The sequence below is a fragment of the Canis lupus genome, chromosome 36 (genome assembly GCF_003254725.2).
Source record: "Canis lupus dingo isolate Sandy chromosome 36, ASM325472v2, whole genome shotgun sequence".
NCBI classification, from domain to species: Eukaryota; Metazoa; Chordata; class Mammalia; order Carnivora; family Canidae; genus Canis; species Canis lupus.
Genome location: NC_064278.1, coordinates 26,971,368 through 26,989,297, shown reverse-complemented (window position 1 = coordinate 26,989,297; position 17,930 = coordinate 26,971,368). Strand labels below are relative to the sequence as shown.

At 37.2% G+C, this 17,930-nt stretch overlaps 1 pseudogene; it reads right to left on the bottom strand.

The window, feature by feature from the left end:
- Positions 1-5,914: 5,914 nt before the first annotated feature.
- The window catches only part of LOC112668271 (uncharacterized), a 32,799-nt pseudogene continuing 20,783 nt past the window's right edge, over positions 5,915-17,930 (bottom strand).

Genomic DNA, 17,930 nt, shown 5'->3' with positions numbered 1-17,930 from the left:
TTCAGTGTTTAACTTATAATTAAGCACTTAAAATGTTTGAGAATATACTTCTCAAGCCATCAACACATTGCATAAGTTTTCTCTCCCTCAGATAAATAAGTGTGTCAGCATGAGCCATAGAGTTACACAATGCATTATGCAGAGCAATTTGGTCAGCATTATCTTCATTCTGTTCTGCTTAGGAGACAAAAGTTGACATTACGTAAATTAAACCACTTTGTCATGTTTTGATTCCCTTACTCAGTTCTATCTGCCTAAGAATATAGTTATTTCTGAAAAACTGAAATAAATGACAGATTTTGCTCTATGGGTATATGAGCATTCATGAAAATATGAAGGTAATATTCCATTTATTTAGGAAAGCATGATATTTAAAGTGAAACTAATAGAAGCAATATGGCAGAGATCATAGCATTTTAAAGATGGAAACGTCTTTAGAAGTGATTTAATTTGGCCCCCTTATTCTGTAGTTGTTGCTGTTAGCCAAAAAGCTAGGTAATCTTCTCTAAAATCACAAAGCATGGAATTAAGCTAGAACTCAGGCCCTCTAATGGCCCAAATCTGCAGGTAAATTATCAATCTCTCTTTGAGAAAAATGCTTTTATAACTTTCAATCACAGAAAATATTTGTTATATAATCACATTTACATTATACTAAGTTCAACGTATGGGATATGGCTGGTCAGGAGAAATGTGCTAGGCTGACGGGTGGTAGGTACCACCTCCGAGCCCAATGTGCCATCCTAACTCTTGATGTAACAGCAAGGGTTGCTTACAAGAATGTGCATAGAAACAGAGAGATCTGGTGTGAGTACGTGGAAAATCCCTTCTGTGCTGTGTGGCCACAAAGCGGACAATAAGCACAAGACAGGTAAGGCCAAATCTATTGTCTTCCACCCAAAGAAGAACCTTCAATAATACTAGAACATTTCTGCCAGAAGTAACTACAACTTTGAAAAGCCCTTCCTCTGTCTTTCTAGAAAACCATTTGGAGACTCTAACTTGGAGTCGGTTGCCATGACTGCTCTTGCCCCACCAGACGTTGTCTGGACTCAGCTTTGCCAACACAGGATGAGCACAATCTAGAGGTTGCTCAGACAACTGCTCACCCAGATGACAACCTATAAGAAAGTTACAGCTGGAGCCCAGGGTCTGAAGTCTAGATTTATAGGCAGCTGTCCTATGACGGGAGTGGTACACCATTTTGGCCACTTTATTATACAGCTAAGCAGAACATATGCTTAATCTTCGGGACGCTGAAGGAGATGAATGAGCTTTGGAGTGAATGTGGCAGTGTAAAAAGCTTCCTCTGTTTTTTGGATCTGCGTATTTAACTGTTTTGAAATGCAGTTGTCTCCTTCCTGAATTTCAAATCTAAGACCACGTTAGTCACATCACAATATCCAGGAGTGAAATTTTGTTTGTTACTGTCATTCTCTTTCCTTTTCATTTAGAATCAGGATAAACTGCGTTTTAAAAAGAAAAAAAAAAACTACTTTGTGGTAATTCCTTCCCAATTGTGTGCACCTTCTTTTTTTCTTTTTTAATAGGCATAGGCTTTATAAAGTTTTGCTAGATACTAATGATAACTACATAAAATGAAGACACTAATACTAACTAGTCAAGAAGCCATTTTGTAGTAAAATGACAAGCAAAAAAAAAAAAAAAAAAACCAACAAAATCACCCAACCAAAACCATGAATTTCTTGACTCATCTAATTTGAAAGCCTTGGGGTATTTTCGGGCTTGTTTGGATACAGAGAATAAAATAATGACACAAGGACTCTCCACTTTCACCATTCCATTTTCTATATAGCTGGGCCTGGTTAAATTCTCAACTCCCCTCCACACAATGGAACAATGGCTGCCTATACTCGTCGACGTATATATCATCCTAACACCAACCCCAGTAAGGCAGGTAGAGAGGACGCTTTCTTTCCACTTGTTCCAACAAAAGTTCTAGAATAGAGTTTCCAGGGCTCTGATTCACCTTCTCACCCCTGAATTAATCACTGGGATACAATGTTTTGATTACTCAAGCCTGGGTCACATGGCCACAGAGTTTGAATCAATCTCACTCAAAACACATAGAATACAAATGGGGAAATAATGGTTTTGCCAGAAAATGTGAAAATAAGTGCCAGGCAAGCCAAAAAAAAAAAAAAAAAAAGGACAGATGTCCTCTAGTGCTCTAGTGCACTGGTTAAGCATAAGCAGAGAGAAAAGTTTCGGGCCTCCAAACTTTCTTTACCCTCCAATTTATCCCAGAAATAGTTGCTACGGATTACCTTCTAATACATTGACAGGAGCACATCCTATCACAACGCGGTTCTACATCTTACATGGACAAGGTTCTCTCTCCAACTCCCACTCTGTCTCTCTGTCCACAGGACAGAAATAGTAAGTGGCAGCAAGTCCAGGAAAACCTGGACTTCTCAGGATTTCTCATGTTTCTCTATTCGGCTTCTCCTGTGCGACCTTAAATCATGGTGGGTGAGAGCCTAGCCAAGGCTTTGAGGTTGTAGTGGACGGGGAATTTGGGAAAAGAGCAATCTTTGCCATAGAGTTAGGACTGAAGCCTTTTAAGCCTAATTAGTTTAAGAAGAAAGAACACTCGTGTGATCCAGCCCCAGCTTGGATTGCTGCTATCAGCTCTCCACTCTCTCCCTGTAATAGAATTAGGGACTTCATATCCTTTTCCATTTGCCTCTGCAGTGCTTTCCTCTTGGGGTGGAGCATACTCCTCTGTCACTCCCACTTTGGGTTTATCTCTAGGATCCGACCAGAGCCATGTGAATATAACATGCGCCGCATCTAACAAGAGTGTCACACCAGCTGGCGTGGCCTGGTTTGTGCCTTTGTGCTTCTGCCATCTGCCATCGGAAGATCTCACCTGGGCCTCAGAATGAAAGATCTGCAGAGCAGATGTGAAGCTGACTTGCTGAATGAAGAACAGCCACCCCGCCCACCTCCCAGACATCAAGACCACGTCTCTCACCGTAAATCACTGGCCCGGCTGGGCTGTTTGTTAGGCAGGTTTATCGTGCAAAACTCACTAAAACAACATATTACACAGTTGTCTGCATTATGGTTTTTGACTAGACACAAATCTAAGAAAAGTGTTATTTTTAAAACATCAGGGCCATGACTCAGATGGTCTCTTCAGAGTACAGTCTTGGTATTAAAGAAAAAACATGAAGTCCGAAAGCCAAAGAATCAAACTATGGATCTTTATTTGTACGTCTCCAACACTTTGAGGCTGATATGTTCATCAATGCAAGGATTTTAATAATGTATCCTCTTTCTTCCGTCTTCTCTCCACGCATGGTAAGCTGGCCTTACTACTGCTCACACCAAATATCCTTCCCTGCAAACCCACATACTTCGCCTTAACCTACAGCCTTTAATCCTATGCTACGCTCTTGTTTTTTCTTTTTCCTAATTTAACTGACAGAACAAAGAACCGTTTTGGCAAACAAGAATTTTCCTGCAGAACTAGGTGGGAGTTACTAGGTCAGAATGGAATTTTCCGTCTTCGTCCAGATTTTCCCCAGTGCTTTCCTTGGGAACAACATGGGAAGAAGTGACTGGTATGTGGTCATATTTGCTCCCCTGATTCTGTTCATGTCAGTCAGCAAATATCAGCTTAAAGTTTTTCAAGTTATTATTTGTGTGTTCCTGTTTTTATTAATTTTTTTAATTAAAGAAATATGGTTTTAAGAAAGTGAACAGTGCAGAGTTGTAAAAAGAAAATGTTAGTAATCTTAACTTTCCTCCTCCAATCTCACTATTCCTGAAGTAATCAGTGTCCCCTATAGTGTCTTCTGTTTGAAATATTTATCCATATAAATACATCATGATTTTCTATTCTTCTATAAAATGAATTCTATTATGTAGTTTCATCTAATATGGGTTCTTTTCCCACATATAATAGACGAATGACATCTCTTCATGGAAATATGTCTAATCTAATTTTCATTAAATCTAATTAAATCTAGCTTTCATTAAAACTAGTTATATAATATGCCATGTTATATATTTATCAAAAATTCTTCAACCAATCCTTCTTAATGCTTATTTCTTTTTTTGTTGTTTGCTTGCTTACTTTACCATTACATGGCAAAGCAAAGTCAATGAGTTAAGAGGTGCTCCATTACAGGGAAAAGAGAACCAATCGTTGAGTTGACCATACAATTACCATATATGGTCTTTCATAATATGTACATGTATGATTCTGTCCGGATCTTTGATCTTTCTTTTTAAATTCTTTTCCTTTACTGTTTCTGAACTTCCAGACTGCCCTGGGACCAGATGAATGCATGCTGCCCATGGGCCAGGAATATTAAGCAGAATAGGCAACTACTTTGTTTTCCAAATTCAGAGAATAATGACTTGATTTTCACCTCAGATCTCTCTTAACTGGCTTGCTAATACCTGACATTTCTTTGTCTTAAAATAATTGCAGATATCACGGAGAGCTAACACATTAAGTCTCATTAGGCTTTTGCATATCATTTTTAATACTTTTGTCAAATCTTGCCAGAGTAAGTTTTTATATGAGAAAAACGAATTGAATAGCAATCTTAAAAAAAAAATTGTCTAGCTAGAATAAAAAAATGAGTAAAAGGAGATTGAGTGCACTAAAGACAAATTTCACCTAAATTATAACTTTATGGAAGGAAAGACCTAAACAGATGACTTTGTGTTGAAGATATTTTAGAAATCAAATACAGTTCAACATTTTGTATCAGCCAATGGCCTGAGGTTATTGTAATATTCAAATCATGTTTTATGTCCTTCGGCCTGGTATCAGATTGGTATTAGAATTTCTAAGGCACAGTATACTTTAATCTTTAAGATGCCCTCAAATTTCATGGCTGAGAGAGTCAAATTTTGTGGTGTTTTTTTTTTTTTTTCCCCAAATGCAAGACATGGGATCACCACTTTCCTTTCCCATGGTAAGAAAGTAGTAAGTGTGGCAAAAACAAAGCCTGAGTTCCTGTTAGACCTTAGGTAAATTTCAAAACAACCATTCTCCATCTGGTTGTCATGAAATAAATCCCAGAAACGAATGTAAGATTGTTCCTTCCATCATAAAATTCTTGACAAATAGAAGAGGTCATCATTAACCAGACTAAGAGCATTCTTATTTTTAAAATAAAATTAAAAATGTTTAAATGTGAAGAGTTCCTGATTTTATGCAAGAGATTGGCTTAGCAAACTAACTCCTTAGCTTCTCTTAAAATATTAAATCTCTGAATTTTTATATCCTCTATGACTAGGTTTTCCCAAGGGCCTTGAAGTGCATTGTAGAAAGACCTAAGTGAAACTAGCTAAATAATACTTTCCTTCTATATCCGGTCAGAAATCTTTATAATTACTCTTAAAAAAAAAAAAAAAAAGATGTATTTACATTAGAGAGAATGAGCATGGAAGCAAGGGGAGGGACAAAGGGAGAAGGGTCTCAAGCAGACTCCCTGCTGAGTATAGAGCCCATTGCAGGGCTTGATCTAACACCCAGAGATCATGACCTGAGCCAAAATCAAGAATGGGCTGCCTCACTAAGTCACCCAGATACCCCTATAATTGCTTTTATAATCCCATATTCATCCTTCTCAATCAAACTTTATCTTCTCAGAGACATTTCCTTAATCTTAAAAAAAAAAAAAAAAAAAAAAAGGTCTCTTAAAGGCACTGGGCACTACTGTGGCAATGGATACTGTGAAATACATCCTCCGTGTGAAGGAAAGTGTAACACGTAACAAGCGTCAGGATTTCAAATAATCTGATTGAGAGATTACACACCAAAAATAACTGTGAAATGGAACATGATGAAAGAAAGAAAATTAAGATATTTTCTTTACTTTTTTTTTTGTTTAATGATCCTTTACTGAAATGCTTTGCTTTGTAGTTCTTAACTAGCTGGGCATTCTACTGCACCACTATTAAGGCCACCTATGACGTCATGAGGGTGGTGGCCATCAACATGCAGCCCACAGACTGGGCAGTCCCCAGGATCTCTTTAATGGTGCCAGAAAGTTCTCAGGGTAAGGAGTGGGGCCACATTTGTCAGGCAATGTTGACAATCTCATCAAAAGTGATATTCCCACTGTGCTTAATGTCTTTGTTTTGTTTTTGCTTCTTCCTGTCTCTTGGCAGGTCCTTGAGGGCTTTGATAATCAGGGTAGAAGCAAAAGGACCCACTTCAATCTGGGCCTGCCTGTTATGAAGAGTCTGTTTCACTGTACTCCTCAGACCCTTCCAATCGCTGGTTGCCTTGGTGAAGTCAAACCAACCTTTTTTGGAGGCAGACGCAGTTGGCCGATCTTTGGGGCCAGGAAACATGTGGCACCGGCACTGCCACCAGTGTCTCAGATACATGCTTCGATCTCATGGAGCTTGGACCTAGGCAGCATGGTGGAGGCAGCTGCTGTCGGATGAACCCGGGTGCAGGATGACCCAAGACAGTTGCCCCTTTGCCTCCTCCGAGCCAAAAGCCAAAAGCAAGAAGATAGTCTCTAAGGATTCCCAGAGGATTACCAAAATCAAGCAAAATTAATACAACCCTATCATTATACAAGGTATTAATTAAAACAGGGTACTGTGGGGTGACCCTATGTGGTGAAAGCCAGTGGCCTGGGTGGTGAGAGAATTCACCTGAGGCAAAGGAGATAGAAGTTTACTGAATACACTGCAGAGAGCAGCAGGCAGGACAGCAGAGGAGACCTTGCCTGCCAGGAGACCGTCGGGAGGCTACAGTTAAGGGGGAAGGTGAGGAAGTAGGGAAACCTAGGGAATTTTCCTTTCTTGATAACTGTGTTTGGGTATAAATAACTCGTTGGTCAGCTAGAGCTTATGGATAATGGAGGTGGGTGCCCTAATGGGTCTGTTTGTATTCCAGGTGGGTCACCGTGGGCCCTTCTACCCCACTCGGGGTTCCGTTGTTCAAGCGGGTCACCTAAAAGCAGCCTCTACAGATACATTTGGTTTTAAGAGGGTCTGTAAAAAGGAAGGTTCAATGACTAACTTGCAAAGACCAATTCAAAAGTCATCGTTAAAAAAAAAAAAAAAAAAAAAAAAAAAAAAAAAAAAAAAAAGTCATCGTTAAATAGAATAAAATTTTAAATATACTTTTCTAAAATAATAAAACTGCATTAGTGAAAGCTGGCATCAACAGCATTCAAGGACAACAATTTAACCTTTTTTTCTTTTTTTTTTAATCATAGCCCTTCTAACTAGCTCCACCAAATTATTTATTTTCTGGTAATAAAAATCCAGTCTGATCGAACAAATATCAAGGTTTTAATTTTTCATTTACTTCTAAGCTTTCTTGCTCTCTCCACTTGGGGCCTGTGTTAGGATGGGAAATCTTCAATGTGAGAGGGCCATGACTGGATTTCCAGTTTCCCCACTCTGTTCTTCTCACCCTGCTCCCTGACTCATTTGTTTGACTTTTGGGTTAGAGTGAAGGAAAGAAGAGCAATATGAAAGTCACTTAGTGTTTTAGTCCCTTTATTTTTTCATATATAAAACATATCAAAAAATTACATTTGGTCACCTGAATAATTACAATTCTTCCCTCTTTTATTCAAAAAAAATAATGAGTCCCTAGAAGGCAGTGAAAAGCCAAATGCACATTTCACTAATCTGGCATTTTTTTTCTAGGGCTCTTGTCATAACAGCAGGCTTCAGATCACCGAGTGTGTGTATGTGTGTGTGTGTGTGTGTGTGTGTGTGTGTGATATATTCTGGCCTTACACACACAGTCTTCTCTCTGGCAAATTGGTTTTAATAAAGACAGATAGATTAGGACTTCACAGATCAACTGAGATCAACGTGAAATAAGTAGTGAGTAGCTAGCGTTTTTTTTTTCCTCTGCCCCATGCTTATCACCAAAAAGCGCCTACCATGGTATCAGGGGATATTCTATTCACTGTTGTGTGAACAAGAAGAGAGCAACAGTCCTGATCTCACAAAACTTACATTCTGTAGACTGGTAACAGACAGTAAATAATAAATAATAATAGAAAACAAACATCAATCAGGCTAAAGAGGAGACGGCACGTGCAGTTGGTGGGGAGAGGGATTAGTTGACAGGATGCAATTTTAAATGGGATGATTCCCCCTTGGCCTCGTTGAGAAAGTAGCATCTGAGCAAAGGCAGGAAGCAGGTGAGGGAGCCAGCCAGAAGGCAGAGGGAACGTTCTATGCAAAATTCCTGAAGTTGGGGCTTATTCAAGGAGGAACCAGAGGGCCTGGTGGCTTGATGCTCCCTGAGAGAGGGGAGAAATAAATGCTACAGCCACAGAGCTAAGGCTGAAAGGGAGGAGGCCCATCAGAGGGGTCTACTCCGTCAATGCAAAACTTTGTCTTTTACTCATGTGGAATGGAGAAGCGTGTCAGAGTTTAAATGAGGTAAATTGGGCAAACTGATTCAGTCTTAAAAACTCACTCTCGCTGGGCGCCTGAGGGGGTTCAGTCAGTTAAGGGCCTGCCTTTGGCTCAGGTCATGATCCTGGAGTCCTGGGATCAAGCTCACCTGGGCTCCCTGCTCAGCGGGGAGTCTGCTTCTCCCCTCCGAGACTCTTGTGTGTACATGCTCTCTCAATTTTTTTTTCAAATAAATAAATCTTTAAAAATAAATTAATAAATACTCTGGCTACTGCACTGAGAAAAGACTGGGTGTAGCGAGAGACGATGACTCAGTGTTGACTAAATTCTACTATAGTCGCAGACAATGCTACAATTTCAGAGGCTTAAAAAGCAAAGAAAAATAAGGGGTTTTTTTGTTTGTTTGTTCTCTCACATCACACAGCCATTGTGGGTCAGCTATAGCTCTGTTCTATGTTGACTTTCCTCTGATATAACAGTTGCCCTCTGAGACAATACCGGTCTTATATCAAAGGGGGAAAAAAAAAGACAGGCTGGACCAGGAGCTGGCTCTTAAAGTTTCTGTGCAAAAGTGCTCTGAGTTACTTCTAATCACATTTCATTGGCCACAGCAAGCCATGGGGTCAAAAGACATATCTATAATCCTCACAAGTAGGGGCAAGTCCTCAAGAAAGGCATGCAAATATTTGGAATAAAAATACAATTCTCCAAAATATGGGAGAGAAAAGAAGGGAGATTATTTGGAAAGCTATCACAGAACTCTCAGTGAGAGGTGATAATGACTGGTTCCATATCAATTATATCCCCATCGGTGGAATCCTGAGATTGTCAAAGGTATCAAATGGAAAAGAGCTAGGGAAGTAGCCAAAAAGAGAGGCTCACATGAGAATAAAAATGGCATAGAGGCCTATAATCGGAAAAAGAAGATCAAGAGAGGGGTGGAGGAAATTCAGTGAGAGAAAAACTAGTGAAAACAAAACACAAATCATAGAAACAGTGTAATTATTACATCAAAGCGTTTAAAAAATGAGTTAGTTTCATGAATACTTACAACTAAAATTCATAAAGGGGAGAAAAAGATCCCAAATAAAACTTAAATTCTAGGGCAGCCCCTGTGGCTCAGCGGTTTAGTGCCGCCTATGGCCCAGGGCATGATCCTGGAGACCCGGGATCGAATCCCACGTCGGGATCCCTGCATGGAGCCTACTTGTGTCTCTGCCTCTCTGTGTGTCTCTCATGAATAAATAAATAAAAATCTTTAATAAAAAAAAACTTAAATTCTAGAGAAAACACTTTGCTGACCTTTGTATTACTTTTTGTAGGTTCATCCGACCTTGTAAATCGGATGGAACAATTTGTTACTAGCCAATTTTCCCTCCTTTATTCAACTTGCTCTGTTATCTTAACTTGACAGCAGGATCTCTCTGTTAAATCAAGTATTCCATTATCCCTGATTCCACTAGATGTTGTTGAGGATGTGTAGAAAGGTGAGAAAATTCAACTTCTAATTTCTATTCCTACTCTTCCAACATCTTTCCTTTGTAGACTCTTTGGACAACAGTGAATCCCAAAGCTTAATGTCACTATGTCCCTCCTTTTATCTGCTATCATTGACTTATTCATTTATGTACATTGCTTATATATACCAAGAAATAATGCTAAATGCTAGGAATGCTAATCTAAAAAAGAACTACCCCTGAGTGATTCTTACAGTCCATCACTGAAGATAAATAAAATTTATTAAGGTAAATGTTATTTTTGGGAATACATGATATGCAAAGATGACAGAGAAAGAAGAGATGCTTTAGGTAAACCTGGAGTTTTTCATTAAAAAAAAAATGACAGTGAATGAAAGTTCAAGCAGAAAAAAGGCATACTAAAAAACAAGTGATAAAGTGAAAAATATTTGAGTAATAGAAATAAATGGATGAAAAATAACACATAAAAGGGCAGAAGATGTGACTAGTCCAGATAAAAAGAAGCCCTCGTGCCATGCCAAGAAATACACCATTATTAAGCAGGGACCGAGGAGCCGTTGAAGAGTTTCCATGATTAGAGCAGTTGTTGGTTGCTTTAAGTAAATGATCACTGCCTTTTTTTTTTTTTTTTTTTTTTTTTTTTTTTACTTATCACTGCTTATGAAACACACAAAAGCATCTCTGCAGAGAACACTCAGTCATGGAAACGTACAGACTGGCGTTCAAATCTCAAGCCAGACTGAAAGGCCCACCAGTATCCTGGTGCTTTGTCAGTCTCAGAACTCAAGTTTTTCTCTGTTGGTTTCTAATGTCTCAGGACTTCATGGTGTACACCTTTCAGATTCCCTCTTCATTTCACAGCTCCCCAACTTACAGTTTACTGAGTTAGATCTTCCAAATTTTGGCACATTTATTATACAATATTAAAAAACCAGACATTTGTTAGTATCTCATCAGTGAAGTCTAAACTATTATACACTTTCAAGCTAACACTGGAAGATGCAAATTATACAAAATTTTAATTTTTTTCTTGAAAGCTTAAATCTTATGACAATTTTTTTCAAGAAATTTAATAAAAAATATCCAAGCTGAAATAGCTATAGTTTATCATTTTTCAAATGAGATGGTGTTTCATTAAAACAATGACTAGTTCAGCTCACAACTCCTCACTGGAGGGCTTTTCCTTGAAACAGGGATCATAATTTGGTACACAGTAGAAGTGCTTCCCATGCCATCTTATACACTATTAAAGCTTTTTTCTACTAGCTTGTCTTCTAAAAATTATATGTGGGAGTGATCCATACTTTATTCATTGGATACGGAACTCCCTTCACTGGATCTATGTTATAAACATCTTCTTTTACTTGCTGGCTTGCCTTTCCACTCTTTAAATATCTTTTAATAAGTGTTAAGTTTTGAATTCTCATGTGGTTTATGATTTTTTCTCCTGGATTACTGATTTTCTGTCCCATTTAAGAAATTTTATATATATATATATTTATCCTAAGATCATCAGGATGCTTTCCTACATTTACTCCTTAAAAAATGTTTTGTAGTTTTCAGTTTAGAGCTATTGTCTATGTTTAATCAGTTTTATTCTTAGGTATTATATATATATTGATGCTATGGCAAAAAAAATACCTTATTTTCTTACTTTATTTTGTTGGTCTTATTTAAGAGTATGATTTTTATATATCTTTGTATCCATCGACTTAATACATTCATAATTGCAATAGTTTTCTAGTCTTTTGAAATTTTTACATATGCAATCACATCACATGCAGATGACAAGTTTTCTTTTTTCATTTTCTTCAAATTATAAACTTTTTATTCCTTTGTCATGCCTCACTTTAATGGCTGGGAACTCTAGGACAGCACTGGATGAAATCAATGATAGAGGTATCATTCTTTCAAGAAGATTTTTTTCTTAAATATATTTTTATTCATAGTTTTATTTTTTGTTTTTGGTTTTGTTAGAATCATAATCAAATGGCATGGCCTATAAAATTTCTTATGTAAGAATGAACAAGTAGATTATGGACAACAGAGTACAGAAAGGAAAAACAAGTTATCTAAAAAGAAATCTGCTATTTACAAAGGGAGTCCCTAGGACTGGCAACCCAGTCTTACAGGTCTTAGGGTGCTGACAGTTACAGGTGTAGCAGAAAGGCCATACTGGATTCCATCCCCAACCCCTGAAAACACATCAGAACAAAACAGGTATGCATGTGAAAGAGACGTCCTAATAAACTGTAAACATAGAGGGCCAAATAAATCCCCGCCTAGCATCTCCATTTCCATCCTTAGATCACACTACCAATGTATTACGCTACTGACATATTCCTACCAACATGTCAATACCTATTTTTAGCTGGAATGAATCAGCAGGAATCAGGAAAATAGCAAATGCAGCCAAGTGCATACATTCTGATATGCTGAAAAATCTGTGGATGCAACTCCTTAAATTTGAGTCAAAGAATATGAAATTTTAATCATGATATATCTTACCAGGTTGTCTTCCAAAAAAGGTCATAGCAATTCACATTCAGATCTGCAATAGATTGTTTTTTCTTAAGTCCATCAGTATTTATGTTTGCAAATATTTTAATAGTTTTCCAATCTTCCAGATAAAACTTTTTCTTAAATTTGTTTCCCTGACTACTATGAGGTTGATCATGTTTTTATGTATTTATTGCTCACGTGCTTTTTCTCCTCCATGAATATCTATGGAGACTTCTTTTCTATGTTTATATTGAAACCTATTCCTCTTTAACAATGTATTTATAAAATTTGTTTATTAAAGATATTAGCCTTCTCCTTTATGACTTGCTTTAGTTGACTTTGTCAACCCTTTGCTATTTTTCTCCTAATAAGCAGTCAAATTAGTATATCTTTTGTATGTCTTCTGAGTGTACAGACATTCTTATGATTTTCCCACTCCTGAAGGGTCAAAATATTTGCCTTTATTTTCTCTGATGATTTTATATTTTAGTTTTTACAAAAAAAAAAACCTCCTTAATGCATTAGTATTTCATTTTTGCCCATGATGTGGGTAGGGATGAATATTATGTTTGAGAAGCATAGGCCTTAGAGGTTATATAAAAAGAGGATATTCAAGAAGAAAAAGGATTGTAGTGGAGGAAAACCACATTGAAGGATTATTGGGTTTATCTCACTGTGCTCTATGCCGGGTTTTTTTTATTATTTTTTTCACCTTAAATTTAGCCCACAGTCTTTCCCAGGCCAAAAACTAGATGATGTGAGAGACTGTAGGATTAATGTAGAGTAAATACATGCATGTCCCACCCACATTTTATTTGGATACTAAATCCCCTATCCCATCGGGTAGATGTTGGAGAACTGTTTGAGGACAAGAGAAAGGTTGACAGAGGTCAGGAGTATCATTGGTGAGAGCATCTTCTCTCTCAGTCATTTCAAAAGTATAATTATAAAGCTGCCATAAAAATGAGAGCTCTCCCGAGCTCTAGTTTATTGAATACAAGGAAATGTTTGTCAGCTTAAATAACAGAAAAAAAAAAATGTAATATATTCACCATTACTAGAAGTTGGAAAAACCATTTTAAAAAATCACTGTAGGGAAATATAAAGTAAATAAAAAGCTAATGTAAAATAGGCTCACTGAGGCATACAGCCATGCTCAACCTGTTCAATTAATGAAGGATTCATGGGGGCTAAAGGAGCAAAAAGACAAAAAGATTAATTGGTTACGATACCCACTGGCAGTCAAATATAACATAGAAATATTCTTTCAATTAATGGTTTTAGTATTTAGGGGAAAAAAAAAACCTTCTTTCTCAATATATATGCTTACAGCAGAAAACTGCAGTGTCTGGTTAGATAATCAATCATTAGATGCAAAGGATGAAAACAAACCAAAACTGTATTAGTTTTCCACTGCTGCATAACAAATTACCATAAACTTGGTGGGTTAAAACAATGTACACTTCTTCTCTCTCAGTTGCTGTGGGTGAAAGGTCATAGTTTAAATAGGTGTTCTACTTACAATTCACAAGACTGCAATTAGCCCCATGCCGGGGCTGGGTTCTCATCAGAGGCTGGACAGAGGGAGCTGCTTCCAAACTCCCTCAGAGTATCAGCAGAATTCTTTTCCTTGCAGTGGTACAAAAAGTTGCTTTTTCGAAGCCAAGAACAGAAAGAAACTCTGGCAATCAGGCACTACAATGTCATGGAACCACCTACACATTGCCAGCACATGCTACCTGTTGGAATCACCGGTTCCACTCCCACTGTTGAGGAGCTGACAAACAAAAAGCATGAATGCCAGGAGACAGGGATTGTGGTGTCACCTTAAGGTCTGATTCTCACAAAAACTAAATTCAATGTATTTGGAATTCTCTTCAGTTTGATATGTGAGGCTTATCTAAGTCTATATTTTTCTAAATTTGAAAATAAATCAATTTAATGATTTTAAAAATACTTAACTTCATCACTAAAAAAGGCTTACGGTAAACTCATAATTTACATAACAAAGTAGTCAATCAAATACAACTAACCACACAGCATTACAAGAAAAGTATAGAATTAGGAGCCAAATTTGAATTTTGGCTCAGCTACTTGGGAGATTTATTTACTTAGGATATGTTCATGAACTTGTAGGGACTTCAATTTCTTTATAAAAGTAGAATGAAGTTATACTTACTTTACAAGGTTCTTGGGTCAACTAGACAAAATATTTATTGAAAAAATATTGAATAGGTTTGGTGGGTAAGAGTTATTCAGCAAGACACAAGTCAGTACTAAAATCACAGTATTTTTTTTAAAGATTTTATTTTTGAGAGAGAGAGCATGAGCAAGTGGGAGGAGGTACAGAGGGGTAGGGAGAGAGAGAATCTGAAGCAGACCTCATGCTCAGTGAGGATTCCACAATCCCAAAATCATGACCTGAGCAGAAATCAAGAGTCAGATGCTTAACCAGCTGAACCATCTAGGCGCCCATATAATTACAGTATTTAAAGCTCATTGTATATAATATCTTTGTGACATAAGGCTTTTAAAGAGTTTAATATCCCCTATTTCTGAAGAAAATATAATTTACAAAAGGAAATGAGGCAGGCAAACTGACTGAGCATGCACCAAAATAAGCAGTCAATAGATTTACATATATACACACACATATATGTATTAATACGTTCACTTGAATACCTTATATACATTAAACTTGAAGTTGTTTCTTTCCTTTTGGAATCTCATTTCCTCCAATAGACATCAAGCATCCTTGAATGAGTCTAAGAGTAGTCTTAACCCAAAGTACTTGCAGCGATGTTAAATACACAAATTCTCAGTCTTTCTGAAGATGGAACAGATGGAACAGAGTCTACATTTTAAATAAGGCGTCCTTATTTGGAAGCCTGGATTTTTACATGGAATAAAAGTTTAAGAACCACTGGTTTACGGTTAAACAATAGGAATAATACATACTTGTCTTGAAGATCTAGGGAGTTAGGACATAAATATCACTGATGCTGACTGATCCCTCTTCTGATAACCAACCATTCTGATCCCCAACTCCAGTGTATGTCAGGAGAGAGAGATTTTCCCACACCATCAAGCAATTTTGGACACCAGCAGGGTATCCCACAATTCAACTCAATTATAACACTACCTACCTGGAGATAGCATTAGGTTCCATGGGTTAAGAGCTCAGTTCCAAAAAAAAGGTCCTGCACACCCCACCCACTTCAGATGCCAATCACAAGTCCAGGTTGCCATCTGCACTTATGACCAATCGGCATAGAGCTGGGGTTCCAAAGACCTTCACCTTGGGTTCAATTGACCTACTAAAGGCAATTAAAGAACTCGGAACAACATAGTACTTTCCAGATAATCTGCTTGTTATAAAAGGATATAAGTCAGGAACAGCCAGATGGAAGAAATGCATAGAGCGAGATACAGGGAAAGGGCATAGAGCTTCTATGCCCTCTCCAAGGGCACCACTCTCCCAGAATCTCCACATATTCACCAACCTGGAAGCTCTCCAAACCAGGCTTTTGGGTTTGTTTGTTTTTTTTAATGGAGGTTTCATCACATAGGTATGATTGATTGGACTCAATCTCTAGCCTCTCTCTCCACCTCCCAGAAGGTCCTGAGATGGGACTGGAAGTTCCAATCCTCTAATCACACCTGGCAAGCAGCCCCATGCCTAGATGGGATTCAAAAGTCACCTCATTAACATAACAAAAAACCTATATAACTCTCATCACTGGAAGTTCCAGTGGTTTTAGGAGCTCTGTGCCACATTACTGTAACAAAGACCAAATACCTATTTCTTATTATAAATCACAATTATCACAAGTATGTGAGTCCCTTTTCATCAGCTCACTTCCCTCTTTCTGATTTTAGGGACATTGAAATAAAATATCAGTATGAAGATGTGTATTAGTAAACACTAGAAAATATAATTTAAGTAGCATAAAGAAACTTAGAAATGGAAGAAAACTTAAGATCTTTAGGAGGAAAAATGGTTTCATAATATTTCAAAGGGGAAAAAGTGTGGACACTACTTACAGAACAAAAGACTATGATAAAAGTTCAGATGAGAGAAAAGATGGGGTTGTAGACTAAGGTTGAACAGACTACAATGAAGCTGTAATTAGAAAAATAATGAGTAATGACCTCCAGGTACAGAATGAGTCCCAGTGATAAACAACGCTTTTGATCAGGAAAGAGGTCTATTTTGCAAATAGCTTTACCCTAATGACTTGAAAGGCCACTTAGGCCTAGTCAAGTATTTCTGTGCAACCTAATCCTATTGAAATTAATTGTTTAATGGAACAATCTCTATATAAGCCTGGAGGTTAAAGGCAAACCTAAAAAGAATCAAAGGTTTTTATTAGATAGAACCATTTCAGGAATCAACTTATGGTTCTGAAGAGAAGAACAAGGTTGCAGAGAAAGTTATTAGAGAAATATGGAACAACAATGCATAATACAGATAGTAGGATGACCTAAAACAAAGATCTGTAATGTCATTGGTATATTTGAGGTAACAGGTTGCACAATCCAGGATAAAACTAGTAGCTGCTGAGACAGGAGAAAATGACTAGATCAGGGTGATAGAGTGAAGGCAATAGCTACATCAATTCAGTTATTTGTAAAGGTCAGAGACACCCTACATTTTAGATCATGAGGTCTGAAAATAAAAATAAAGATAATGATATAATATGATGTTTGGAAATGTTACGGTTCACAGGGGAATCAGCAAAGACTTGTTAAGGGAGTGAAAGCTTTAATTATTTATTCAACTTTTAAAATATTTCTTTTTTATGTTATATATGCAACAAATACAAGTTAGGAGGGGAAACTGGAAGCTATAATCAAACTAGCTGAGCCCTGATCTCTAAGCTAAAGTGAAGCAGAAATTTGAAAAGCTATTTTCACATTAATCCATTTATATTTTCAAACCCTCTTCTAATAGCTTTTGTTACCATTTTTAAAATACAATATAATTCTGGCCAAAGTATAGTCTGGAATTGAGCTCTATAGATTGTCTTCTAATTTCACTTCTCTGTCGAAGTCATATTTTTTTGTAAATCAAGAAAAAAATGGGTATTTCTACCAGGCTGTGTATCAGGGAACATTCCAGGTAACGAAGTACAACCTGATTCTTTCACTATAATCCTTGCTCAGCGAACGTAGTCTTTTATTATACTAAATCAACCATTTGTAGTCCTGAAGAAATAATAGCAATGTACCATAATCCACTGCTAAGATTACTATGACCTAGAATTAGCTGACCCACTAGCATTACACAGAAATTATCAAGGTGGTAATTACTAAAAGCAGTTTGATACCTGATTAGTTACTTGATCATTCTTCATTATGAAACAAAGAAAAATGAATTTGAATAAAATTCACATCACTTTTTGGCAACTGCTAATTAATTTATTGTGCTTTCTATATGTATTTGGATCTTGTTTTTTGACTACTCCTTATAAACTTCACAAGTAATACGTTATTTTTTACTCAACCTTCCTCATGACAAGAAATGACCTTGTGTGGCAATTATTTCTTGTTATACTT